This window comes from Dreissena polymorpha, chromosome 7 (assembly GCF_020536995.1).
Source record: "Dreissena polymorpha isolate Duluth1 chromosome 7, UMN_Dpol_1.0, whole genome shotgun sequence".
Classification (NCBI taxonomy): domain Eukaryota; kingdom Metazoa; phylum Mollusca; class Bivalvia; order Myida; family Dreissenidae; genus Dreissena; species Dreissena polymorpha.
The window spans coordinates 26,787,653-26,800,646 of record NC_068361.1 but is presented as its reverse complement, the minus strand read 5'-3'; the positions used below and the strand labels follow the sequence as shown (position 1 = coordinate 26,800,646).

Genomic DNA, 12,994 nt, shown 5'->3' with positions numbered 1-12,994 from the left:
TGGAATTTTTTTCCCCTCAGCCGGTAAATTTTTGCCTCAATTTTTGTTTAACCTTCAAATATATAAGTAAACCAGATCCAGTGTAGAAAATAATAAAAATATTGCATAGAACATTAACCAGCTTTCATACAACTTGTTAACAGTACCGGCCAACTTCAAGTGACCCACTTCATTCAGAGGTTGGGGAAGAATGACCCACAAATACAATGTCCCTGAACCAATCTCTCAGTTTAAATTCAGTAATTTGCAGAATAATTTTAAACTAAACATATAAATAAACTTAAACTAAAGATTATCACCACCAATATCAATGGGTAAACAGCAATAAATACGGCCTGGGGGCAAATACAATGCAATACAGTATATTACCTCGTGCACAAAAGAATCTGCTAGGCCCGTATTCACCAAACAATTCTTAGACTTAAGTCTAAGAATAAAGAAAATTGATTAGGTCGAGTCCGTCAAGTCGAGTCCGTTAGGTCGGTCATGTCGGGTCCACTGTCCGCGTCGAAAAAGAGCATGGCGATCCCAGCAGGCATAGCATCCATCCGATTGGTCGCGAGCCCCATTGGCGGGTTTTCTTACAAAGTTGTCGTTCGTTTCTTTCAAAGTCCATTCGGAATGGGAATCAGACAACTCGCCCCAAAGAAATCTCACCCCAAGACAATTCGCCCCTGAAATCTGAACAAGCGTGAAATGTTAAACGACGTTTAATTTGACGGCATGCTTTCATTTTCTGTTCAAAGATTTTTTAATCAGACATATTGTATGATAGTTTGGTTTAAATATAGAAGAATAATTGAATGCTTTTGTGTTAGTTATGTTTTGTAAAAGTGTGAGTTGATGAAAATTAATTATGCCGACATGCTTTGATTGTCTGGACACAAATTTATGAGTAAGACATATGGTATCACAGTTTGGCGTGATAAAAGACTACATAAGGTTATTAACAAGCTTAACCAGACAACAATGCTCTTTTTAAAGTAATTGACCACTCGCCAGCTGTCAATCAAACTCACGTAATAATCAATCGATTTCGTTTATTGCGGCCACATGGTCCGACAAACAAAGACTTACGGAGTAATGGAATAAGCGTTTTATGAAAACACAACTTAGTGGGCGGAGCGATTGCGTATTTGGCGACTGATCATTTAAGAGGGCTGTCTGTATATAAAGCGGGCAGTTTTCAGTGAATCATATGCCCCAGACCAGACCACGATACTAACCTGGCATATTACAAAAACACATAGGAATGCTGTCTTTGCTTTTATAACCAGAAACACTAACGTGTGCGCTCTCCCTAATACCAAATTTACTATCATCTCAAACTCAGCCCTCTCTTCTTTCATCAAATAAATGACCTATCAAAACTAGTCTGGCCCTTACAACACCACAGTCTCACAAGACACTTAACACAGCAATAAGAAAGAATTTACAAAGAAATTTTCTACCCCCAACGAACTAGTCATCGGCCCAATCAAACAAACATAGTCCCTTTCTTCTATCATCAAATACATGATCTTTCAAAAACTAGCCTGCCCTTCGCAATAACATTCAAACTATATACCAAATAGCAACAGAGAGAGCCCACGTTACCGTAAGATATGACACAAGACAGCAGAACTACACATGTATATAAGTACCGATACTAACACTATGTACTAATATGTCCTCCGCGAGAGACGTTAAACGGGGGTGCAGTGTATCGGTGCTATACACCGGGCACTTAAAAGAACCAGGGGCGCCTCTGGAATCGGGGCGTTTCCTGTATCCTGCTCGAACCCCCACTAACACCTCTCATGGGGCGGAGAGCACAATAACCACACTTGGGTAAATGAAAGCTAGAATACAGGACATAAACTATAATACTATGAGTTTTACAAATTAATATAAAACATAAATAAATCATATGATATAACAACGGCATTTTGAGATCATTTATTTACTTTACCTATCCAATTATAATAGCAAATATAACATAACTACAAAATAAATACATCCCAGCTTGATACATGGTCTGGATGTTTGGCAGGTGGGTGGGAAAGAACGATGGTGACTCCGGGTGGGGCTTTGGGGGGCTCCATGGTTGGTTCTTGACTGATCTGTTGTCGCGCGCAGCGAGAGGGTGGATGAGGGTGCTTGTCTCGAGGGTCTTCAGCGGTTGGGTGCTAGGGCCGGGGCCGTATGCGGGCGCGGGGGGGGGGGGCTCGGGCTCGCTCGGCGTGGGTGCGCTTGTGCGGGGGCGGCGTGTTCTGCGATCTGGGAACTGCAACGATATACAGCCCTTCACGACTGACCGACGACCGTAAATAACCGACAGACATCTCCTCTTCCGCTCCAGACAAATGCACAACAATCACATACCACATACTATACACAACCATACACAGATCAACATCAAGGGACCCGGAACACATGGGCGTGGCACTCTCATACACATCACCCGTTATGAGTGGGGGGTTGTGAGAGCGTTATGTGTGTGTATTCCGGGTCTTACTTACCGAGTGGTGTTGGTATGTGGGTCGCGTTGAGTGTCTTGTACATAAGTAGTGTGCGGGACACTCGGCGGGATCCGCACCTCATCACCACCTTACGGTAAATAACACATTAAGGTCTCATTGGCCAACGTGCACGAAACTCTCTTTAAAATTAAATTATTTGGCGAATACCCGGGAAGCCGGGGTAAATTTGACCTACTTTGGCTCTAAATTAATCTTTTTCCCCTGAGAGGTCACAGGGGCAGGTCGGGCTACCATAACCTCGTGAAGAGGCCAGTAGGACCTGTAAATAAACTCTGAAACACACACAGTGAATCATAAATTGAACTAATTTATATAAATATTTCAAACATTTGTGCTTCTTTAATGTAGGATACAATAATTTTACTGTGAGAGTAAGTGAGTTTTGTGTTTCTGCAATGGCAGAAGTGGTAAAGTGCATACATTGTGGAAAGACAGTTGGGCAGAGGCAACGTGCTGTTTCTTGCGATGCCTGCGAGCGATGGCAACACTTAGGTTGTGATTCTGGTAAGTGAACTTATAATATAATTATTTGTTATGACTTACATTTTTCAGGTCAGGCATATAATGTTTTCCCATAACTAATGAATCTAAATCATTTGATACTTGCATATTATCGGGTAATCAACCAATGTCCGTTAATCCGTTGACACATAACAGATACCTGATAACGATAATAAAACATGTCATATAAATGTGGGAAGTCGCTTGACCGTTACCTTTGCGTTATATCATATGGGTAATGTACACCGCTGCTACACCCGATAATTAATTAAGCATTGTTGAAATCCAACATAAAGTGCTGATTACATAGGATTTAAAACAATATGTTTGTACTTTTACCTGAAATAATGAAATATGAATGAATATTATAATATTATGTGCATTTTATATTTATGATAAGAATTTACATCTTAACGTTTTATCTAATTTATACATAGTAAATAATCGTGATTATTTTTAACTAGCTTAACGCCCTTAACAATATTATTTCAGATATAAATTTTTACGTTTCGCACGTCGATTTTGGTATTTTCTTTACGAGTGAAACAATATAGCCAATACAAAATATCCTATTGATTACTCAAACACACTCTTTTACTATATAACATCGTGCATTTTTAACCATGGAATATTTTTAATATGTTATATAAGACTACTTGCTATACTGTCAGTGTCATGCGGAAATTGACCTTATTTCTTTATATCCACCTTCACATTTTATTAGCGCCGTCTTTAATTAGGCTATCTCTAATAAAGAACAGATAACTGTGAAATTAATAACAATGTGCAACGGTGATGTGGATACATCCTCGTTTTTAATTTTACATGTACACAACAATTTAGCCATAAATGAAATCAATTATTTTGGCAGTAAATCCAATTTTTCCAGTACAGTAGCCAGGTGCCTGTGTATTTAGCTGATAAGATATATTCACCACAGCAGGTTGCTAATACACAGTGTAGACTTCCCCTGTTTTATTATTGTATTTGTTATTTACCTGATTGGATTAAATGAGTCGCGTTCTGGGAATAATGGGCATAATGCATGTGCGTAAAGTGTCGACCCTAAATTGGATTTTTGCTAAAAAGACACTTCATTTAAACGAAAAATGTCATAAAAGCGGAAAGTGCCGTCCCTGATAATTCGTGCGGATTGTACAGGCTAATCTGGGACGACACTTTAAGCACATGCATTATGCACAGTTTTCTCAGAACACGACTCAAATAAAGTATATTCATTCGGGTCTGCTAGCGTTATGTTAAGGGTCATTTTATTTGAAAAGCTGGGTTTCTGTCATAATTTCCATCGTTTTGCTTGTATACACAATTTGATGAATTTATTGGCGCGATGGAGTATAAATCATGCTGACAGAATAGTATCAGTTTTTAATTATGTGTAATTTAATTCGCATCTTTCGCTTAACTCGAAGTTCAATGTCACGCGCACTTCACAAACATCACGTTTCATTGTATTTATTTTTATAAATTATGTACAAATATTAAATGTTATATACATAATTATGTTTTGTTTATTTACGTAACTAGAAAGAAATAATAAAACATTGCTATATATAAAGCGCTTTACTTTTGCAAAATTCTACAATAAATAAAGAAATATCGTATTTTATTAAGTGCACGTGCTTGACATTATAAAATATTAGTATTTTATTGTAAAACAATCGAAATTTGACCTGAGATTTGATGCAAGTCACAATTTATTTAGCGGCCGGTATTCTGCTCTCGGCCGCTGATGGTGTATTGTAGTTTATACAATTATGATAAGAAACTGTAGCAGGCAACAGGCATCAGGTTGATAAGAAGAACTGATGTATTTATTGAACGCGAATAACATCAACAACTAATAATGTTTTGAAATTATAAATTTGCCCATAATAATTGTATAACATTATTCATCAAGCGCAAAGTGCATTAAACGCTCGCCCGCTGTTGGGTATTTTATATTTAGTAACACCTTAATACCATCATTTTTAAACGGAGAACTCTTTTTGTTAAGTGTACGTGCTTGAAGTAATGTTGCTCTTATTTATATAAGACTACTTGCTATACAGCCAGTGTCATGCGAAAATAGATCTTATTTCAGTAAATAACATTACTTCGGCATTGTAAAATTGCGTATTGTATGATTATAATATATAGACATTTATTTAATGTACTGATATCTAAATCAACTTATGATTTTACCGGTATTATGGCATTGAACGCGTATATAAAAGGCACATATACTATTCTTATTAAATCATATTAATACTTATACTAATTTAAGTCATCACATAATCAGATTGCGCACTGCGTGTAATCAGATTATCACCTTAAAACGATTCCGATGGATTATTAAATCGAGCTTACTATTCAAATCAGTGATTCCTTGTGGTACAATCAAGCATGGGATAATGGCAGACATACCCATGGCACAGTTCATGATTTATTTTATGTAGCTCACAGCCGAGGATCGAACCAATGGTATCTGATATTTTGAAGCGGATATGTTGCCACTAGGCTATACGAGGTTTCAAGAATGAACATGGGTCAGTTACTCTATCGGTATAGAATCTGACGGTGTTTACAACATGATACAGAAGCATAAATATTACGTATCTGAACATCATTCTTTCATGTTAGTTTGAAAAAGTATGTGTATTTCTAGGTCTTTGATGTGCTGATTTAATTTTATTTGTTTACCTTACAGACCCTGGAAAATGGCCCTGAAGCAGATGAGACGAATTCCACACCAGAAACTGAGGAAATGTCAGATAACCGTTCACCAGACTTGAGTTTCGAGAACGAGGCAGATGGTTTGTTGGTTGAAAGCAGTGCATCACTACTAGACGTATCTCTAAGAGTGAGTTGTTTTATCGTTATACAAAATGTTGTTGAATAAAGATAATTTGAAACAAGATGCGTTTGTGAAACACAATGTCCCCCTAAATAATGTTTGACCTTGAAGGATGACCTTGACCCTTCACCACTCAAAATGTGCAGCTCCATGAGATACACATGCATTTCAAATATAAAATTGCTAGCTTCAATATTGCAGAAGTGACATTACATGAGCAATTTTGACCCATATATTTGACCTTTAAGGATGACCTTGACCTTTCACCACTCAAAATGTGCAGCTCCATGAGATACACGTGCATGCCAAATATCAAGTTGCTATCTTTAATATTGCAAGTGTATTCATAAAATAAGCGATTTGGGCCACATATATTTGACCTCTGACCTTGAAGGATGACCTTGACCTTTCACCACTCAAATTGTGCAGCTCCATGAGATACACATGCATGCCAAATATCAAGTTACTATCTTCAATATTTCAAAAGTATTAATAAAATAAGCGATTTGGGACAAATATGTTTTACCTCTGACCTTGAAGGATGACCTTGACTTTGACCTTTCACCACTCAAAATGTGCAGCTCCATGAGATACACATGCATGCCAAATATCGAGTTGCTATCTTCAATATTGCAAAAGTATTCATAAAATGAGCAATTTAGGCCACATATATTTGACCTCTGACCTTTCACCACTCAAAATGTGCAGCTCCATGAGATACTCATGCATGCCAAATATCAAGTTGCTATATTCAATATAGCAAAAGTTATTGCAAAATGTTTAAGTTGGCGCAAACCAACCAACCAACAGACCAACCAACAGACAGGGCAAAAACAATATGTCCCCCACTTCTATAGTGGGGGACATAAAAAAATATTTGTAGTTCAAGGTCGCGGTGTTGTAGTGGATGAGATATCCGCCTAGCGATCGGGTGTTAGTGGGTTCACTCCTTACTTGGGAAGCATTCTAATTATCTCCTCCATGGACACCAAGTACTGGTTCTTCCCAGGAAACCGACTCGATAATGTCCATGTCTGCCTACCATGCTCGAAAGGGCACTTGGCAGTATAAATAGATAGTTGTTTTTCATGCTCTTCCCATTTTTAAAGAAAAAAACTGAAGAAGTTATCAGTTTGGTGATGCCTTAGTAAAATACAGAAAGACCTATAATCTTTACTTCAAACTGCATTTACTTTGCTTGTAAAAATGTATTTATTTATTTCAGCTCCATGACTATGGAAGGTTTACACCAGTACCCGCCATAATCCGTCATCAGTGTGAACAAGTGCAACCGGAGCTGATTTCTGTGGTTACTCAAACCGACGATACGAGAGTTCCCAGAAGTATATCAACCCAGACTTCTACTGAAACGTCGACAGTTGGGATACAAGTGGATCGGCCTAGCTTCACCTTTGAGGATATAAGGGATGATGACGATAAGGTGTTGTTCTACACTGGTATCCCAACTGCTGGAACTTTTGAGTGTTTATTTGATGAGGTCAGTGTTGGAATGAAAGCAGGGTTAGCACGAAAAACCTGTCCCCGGAAAATAAAGTGTGTTTATAAACTGAAAATAGTCATGCTAATATAAACTGGAAAAGTGGCTCCTTAAAACTAGTACAAATTAAGTTTGATAAGAAGCTGAACAAGTGAACTTTGTGAGAAATTCAGTATACAATTTAACTAGAAGTGTTTGACCATTGCATGTATGTATAAGTAATATACTATGTAATTATGTGAATAATACTTAATTTCACATTTTACAGTCAGCTTTCATTTGTGAAAATAAAATTGTTACTGATTATTATTTTCTTGTCTCATATTCCATACAAACATTTTCAGGCAAAAAAAGAAAATTGTGTTTCTGCGTTTGTGTGTTTGTGCCAATATATTTATACATGTTTTCTTGCTTGAAAGCAGTTTTGTAAGACCAAACAAATTATAAGACTGAAATTCTGATAAATATTGTACTGGATTCAAGTTTACATACATTAATTGACACAGAGCGTTGAAAACACAGATTTCTTTTGTATACCTAAGTAAATGTTTGTCTTTAAGGTTTAGTACTGCTACTGAAGACTTAATCAACAGTTAATTTATAATTGGGAGCAATAAACCCGTCAAGAATTTTTATGCCCCCGAAGGAGGGCATATAGTGATCAGACTGTCTGTCGGTCTGTCCGTCCGTCACACTTTGCGTTTAGGTTTCGAAAAATCCTCATAACTGCTATGTCGCTTTGGATAGCAATTTCATATTTGGCATGCATGTGTATATGGACAAAGCTTTTCCATACGCACACAAATTTTGACCCCTGTGACCTTGACCTTAAACTAAGGGTCCGCGTTTAGGTTTCGAATATGCATTTAGGTTTCGAAAAATGCTCATAACTTCTATGTCGCTATAGTGATCGGACTGTCTGTCGGTCTGTCCGTCACACTTTGCGTTTAGGTTTCGAAAAATGCTCATAACTTCTATGTCGCTTCAGATAGCATTTTCATATTTGGCATGCATGTGTATATGGTCAAGGCCTTTCCATATGCACACAAACTTTGACCCCTGTGACCTTGACCTTAAACTTAGGGTCCGTGTTTAGGTTTCGAAATATGCATTTAGGTTTGGGAAAATGCTCATAACTTCTATCAAGCGTATATAGGGGGCATAAGTCATCCTATGGTGACAGCTCTTGTTTAAAACCAAGATTTCTGATACAAGTAGCAACACCTGCAGAGTACTTGTCAGATGTAAAGCAGAAGTCATACCAGCAAAGCTTCCAAGGTGTCTATTAACTCAATGGGGTTCTGAAATGATCTATACTTGGACAAAAAGCATTGTGCACAGATTTTTAATAAGATGCAGCTGTTGATACCTCTGTGTTGATTTTCTTAATTTGGTTCATGCTTGCCACTCATTAATTTCATATCATTTTAACATTTTGAAACAGATTATTATCGTAAACCCTTCGGTTTTTCTCCAAACACAGGTAAGGTAATAAGTGATGGATAATAACATAGCAAAAGTTCTTTTTATGATTTATCATTTTAAGAGCAAATCAATTTAGCGGAATAACAATTGACAATCACGTTGTGATGGTATTAATGAACCGTACACAAATCGTTGAAAAGCATTCTACATGTACTACTGTAAAATTCATAATATGAACAGTTGATAAATATTTATACATTCATACACTTTTATGTACAATATTTATATGCTTTGTATAGCTAAATGACTATTGAAACATAAAAAAGGAGGGACCTCAATGATGTCCTGTACTGTTGTTACTTAAATTATTTTCTGATCTGGCGTTAACTTTTGTTATTTAACCCTATTCCACTTGGAAGCACAGTGAAAACAGCATAAAACCAGAACAGCATGCTAGTAACTCGCAGTCTGTTCAGGTTTTATACTGTTTGCTGCTCATCAGTATTTAAGGGTTGGAAATGAAGCCTTTAAAACTTAAATTTAGTAATAAAGGTACTTTATTACATTTAACTTTTTAAGGAACTACAAAAGCTTGAAAATACATATCTAAGTGGTAAAGGGTTAATCTCTAGAGAAAAGTGAGACATCAAAATTATAAAAACATATTCTAGGAGCAAGGGTAAGCTTGCGAGAAATTCACAATTGTGATCTTAAATTCATATTTGTTACTATTCTTTAAAGATTGCAATCAATTTCTTTTAAATCTTTCAGTCTCTTGTTTCAGTAAAATTACTTCACCAAAATTGGATGCAGTTACACGTAATTTTCTTTCATCTTCCCAAAGTACGTTCTTTCCCTGACCTCTGGTTAATTTTTCAATACTTTGGCATTCAAGTTCATCCATTTGTAGCATATCCATCATTTTCGACATTTTATCCTTCACAGTTTCACTATTCAGATCTACGCTATCACTAAAGTTATATCCAATTTCTATAAACTTTGGTAATTTCACCTCTTCCTTCTCTTCTACAAAGTTCAAAAGCCATCCAGCTGTTGGGTTGCATATTTTCGAGTTTTGAACGGAAACTGTTCTCATTTACAGAAATCGCAAGAAGTTCTTTTCTGGTGTTATTTTCGACTGGCTCTAATTTTGACTCAAAGGTATGTTTCCGAAATGTAAATTCGCTAGACTTTTTAGGCGTTCGCTTTCTTTTCCGGGGATTATTAAATCTGTCCCACACGCATTTTTTTGAGGTTGATCTTAGAGTGCCGTCCTTCTTTTTAGCAGTGAGATCAGAAAGGGCATACATAAATGCACCAATATGGATACATGCTTCTCCGCTCCTGAAAATATATAAACATAATAATTAGACATACTTTCAAACTGCACTTTTTTTTTTGCTCGAGCATCTAAATTTTGATGAAAATTTCCCAGAAACTGGTCCATCCCGAGAATAGCTTGTGACCAGTATATAGATCTATGAAAATGATTGGTATAATGCCGATTCGGGGATCGTAACTACTAGTTCTTCTTGAATGCTCTGAGGGTTTATGAGTACATTCGTACACCTCACAACCCAGAGGGTAAATATAGCTGGGAGTTGGATTATTGCAACTAGGATTGTAACAGAGGCATGTCTCTTGATAAATTATTTATAACCTCGTTTCAATATTGCAAGAACTTATATGAAAAACTGTGTACACTCACCCGGCTGTGCAATTACATTCCGCTGAATGAACCTGTCCAGTGACCTTTGACAGACAGAGCCACACACTGTGATCTGGGTTTTCTTTCACATTTGCACTCGGTAGAGATGGTAATACTTTGCATTTAACAAAACAATGTTCCCATTTGTCACTTATGTCATGGTACAAAATACTGTGTTTATGTCTGTAAACATAATACAATTTTTTGATCTCAATTGTTTTTGTGTGTTCATTTTCAGCACAAAATAATTGTAGATGTCACTATCTATTAATGTAGGAAAGTCCATTAAGTCACTACTCAACGTTTTTAATACATCTGGATGTGGCAGCTTTTCACCGAGTGGCGTAAAAAGTTTTTCTGTTTTCCTTTTTTCATAATTTACTTCCGCATTCCTGTGCAGCTGTCGATCATTTAATCCTAGCTTTTGTACGCCTTTTGTCCTCAAGACAAGTTCATTCTTATTCCCTGACACATAATGATTATGAAATCGTAAATAATCCTTCAATTGTGCAACACTTAATTTGTCAATTTCGATGTCAGACAGATAACGATCGTTTTCTTTCTCATTCGACGCCATTGTTACTGGAAATCAATACTACCCAGCGATTCAATCGCACATTCTCGGCCCTTTCCGTCAAACATCGGATAAGTATTATGATAATCTGCGAGGGGTACCGAATGCCAGCGATTGAGAACCTCCAATTCCGGAGAATACTCAGGGGAGATATGCGACTTTCCGAAAAGGGCTCAGTGGCCTCCCTTATTCTAGAAGATGCCCAAGGGAAGTAACTGCCGTGAGGAGTTTGATCTAATGTTTGCGAATGGGAGATATAGGCCCGACAATTCGAGTAAAATTACATATGCAAATTTGAATTAAAAAATAGTCATGAGGATGTTAAGCAGCCTTTTATTAAGTGGGTCTTCAACTGTCGGGTCCAAGTGCCCGATAATCGACTTTGGGACCCGACAATCGACTAAAGACCCAACAATACGGCGGTAAAATGGACGTTTGACCCACCATTTTACCCAATCTGAAACTATATATATATATATATATATATATATATAAATATATATATATATATATATATATATATATATATATATATATATATATATATATATATATATATATATATATATATATATACATATATACATATATACATATATATACATACATATTAAAATTGTATATCCATAGCATCGTCGTCTCTAAGAATTACTTTAGAGTTAACTTGAGTGACTAGAAAGCGACATCAGTGCGTGTGAGACAGAGTCTATTTAAATGTAAATATCAATGAGAAGAGAATTTAATTGAATTAAAGGACGAATTAGACATGGATTGTTTAGAATCCACAATTAATTTAATTCAACATATGTAATGCACTCTATGGGTTTAAAACAAAATATTTATACTGAGTATCGAAATGATATTAGTACAAAAAAACTTTACATTCATTTCGAAGTTGACGTTGCATTAACACTGCCTTGTTTATTAAGACCAACTGATTTAGTCGCCTGCTTCACTAAGGTTCCTGTGCTCATCAACTGATTTAGCCGCCTGCTTCACTAAGGTTCCTGTGCTCCTGATTTAGCCGCCTGCTTGACTAAGGTTCCTGTGCTCCTGATTTAGCCGCCTGCTTCACTAAGGTTCCTGTGCTCATCAACTGATTAAGCCGCCTGCTTCACTAAGGTTCCTGTGCTCTTGCTTTAGCCGCCTGCTTCACTAAGGTGCCTGTGCTCCTGATTTAGCCGCCTGCTTCACTAAGGTTCCTGTGCTCCTGATTTAGCCGCCTGCTTCACTAAGGTTCCTGTGCTCCTGATTTAGCCGCCTGCTTCACTAAGGTGCCTGTGCTCCTGATTTAGCCGCCTGCTTCACTAAGGTTCCTGTGCTCCTGATTAAGCCGCCTGCTTCACTAAGGTTCCTGTGCTCCTGATTTAGCCGCCTGCTTCACTAAGGTGCCTGTGCTCCTGATTTAGCCGCCTGCTTCACTAAGGTTCCTGTGCTCCTGATTTAGCCGCCTGCTTCACTAAGGTTCCTGTGCTCATCAACAATGATAACTTAGGTGAAAAGTAGACTAGCGGTTATTTGTAAAAAGCATGAAACCTCGTATATGACGTTCTAATACTTACAGTATTAAGTATGCAGAAAAGGTTTCACATAGTTGAACTGCTCCAACAATGCTAGGACGCTCTCGGGGTTAGTACGTACATGTTGCTAATTGAGCTCTTTACGACAAAACTTCATGCCGATGTAAACAATGTCTGATTATGCACTCTACCGTTATTTCGATATATTTTCCCTTGCAAAAGTACGCCACGTGAGTGTGTATATAGTAAAATACCATGAGAATAAAACAACTTGCTGTTAAATGAATCAGAAATAAATTACTAAAATGATGATGAAATTAACTTGGCATGACTGTTTCTATAACTTATCAAAGTGGTTGTTGGCTTGTCAGCAAATAACCAAAACTATTTTG

At 37.1% G+C, this 12,994-nt stretch overlaps 1 protein-coding gene and 1 long non-coding RNA gene across 44 annotated transcripts in view; both read right to left on the bottom strand.

Annotated features, from left to right (window-relative positions):
• LOC127837051 (cell surface glycoprotein 1-like) overlaps positions 1-931 on the bottom strand; it is a 42,474-nt gene extending 41,543 nt beyond the window's left edge. For 15 of the 43 annotated variants that reach the window (XM_052363818.1, XM_052363819.1, XM_052363841.1 and 12 more), the window contains exon 1: positions 370-665. The gene's annotated coding sequence lies outside the window, so the exon portion shown is untranslated. Of the gene's footprint in view, positions 1-369 lie in introns of all 43 variants that reach the window. The other 28 variants (XM_052363845.1, XM_052363842.1, XM_052363850.1 and 25 more) reach the window with 6 other exon arrangements.
• Positions 932-1,044: 113 nt separating this feature from the next.
• LOC127837055 (uncharacterized) lies at positions 1,045-11,540 on the bottom strand. Its single transcript, XR_008029071.1, has 4 exons — positions 10,509-11,540; positions 6,265-10,144; positions 2,698-6,137; positions 1,045-2,266 (listed from the first exon to the last, which is right to left on the bottom strand). It is a non-coding gene; the product is annotated as an uncharacterized LOC127837055 (long non-coding RNA).
• Positions 11,541-12,994: the final 1,454 nt, after the last annotated feature.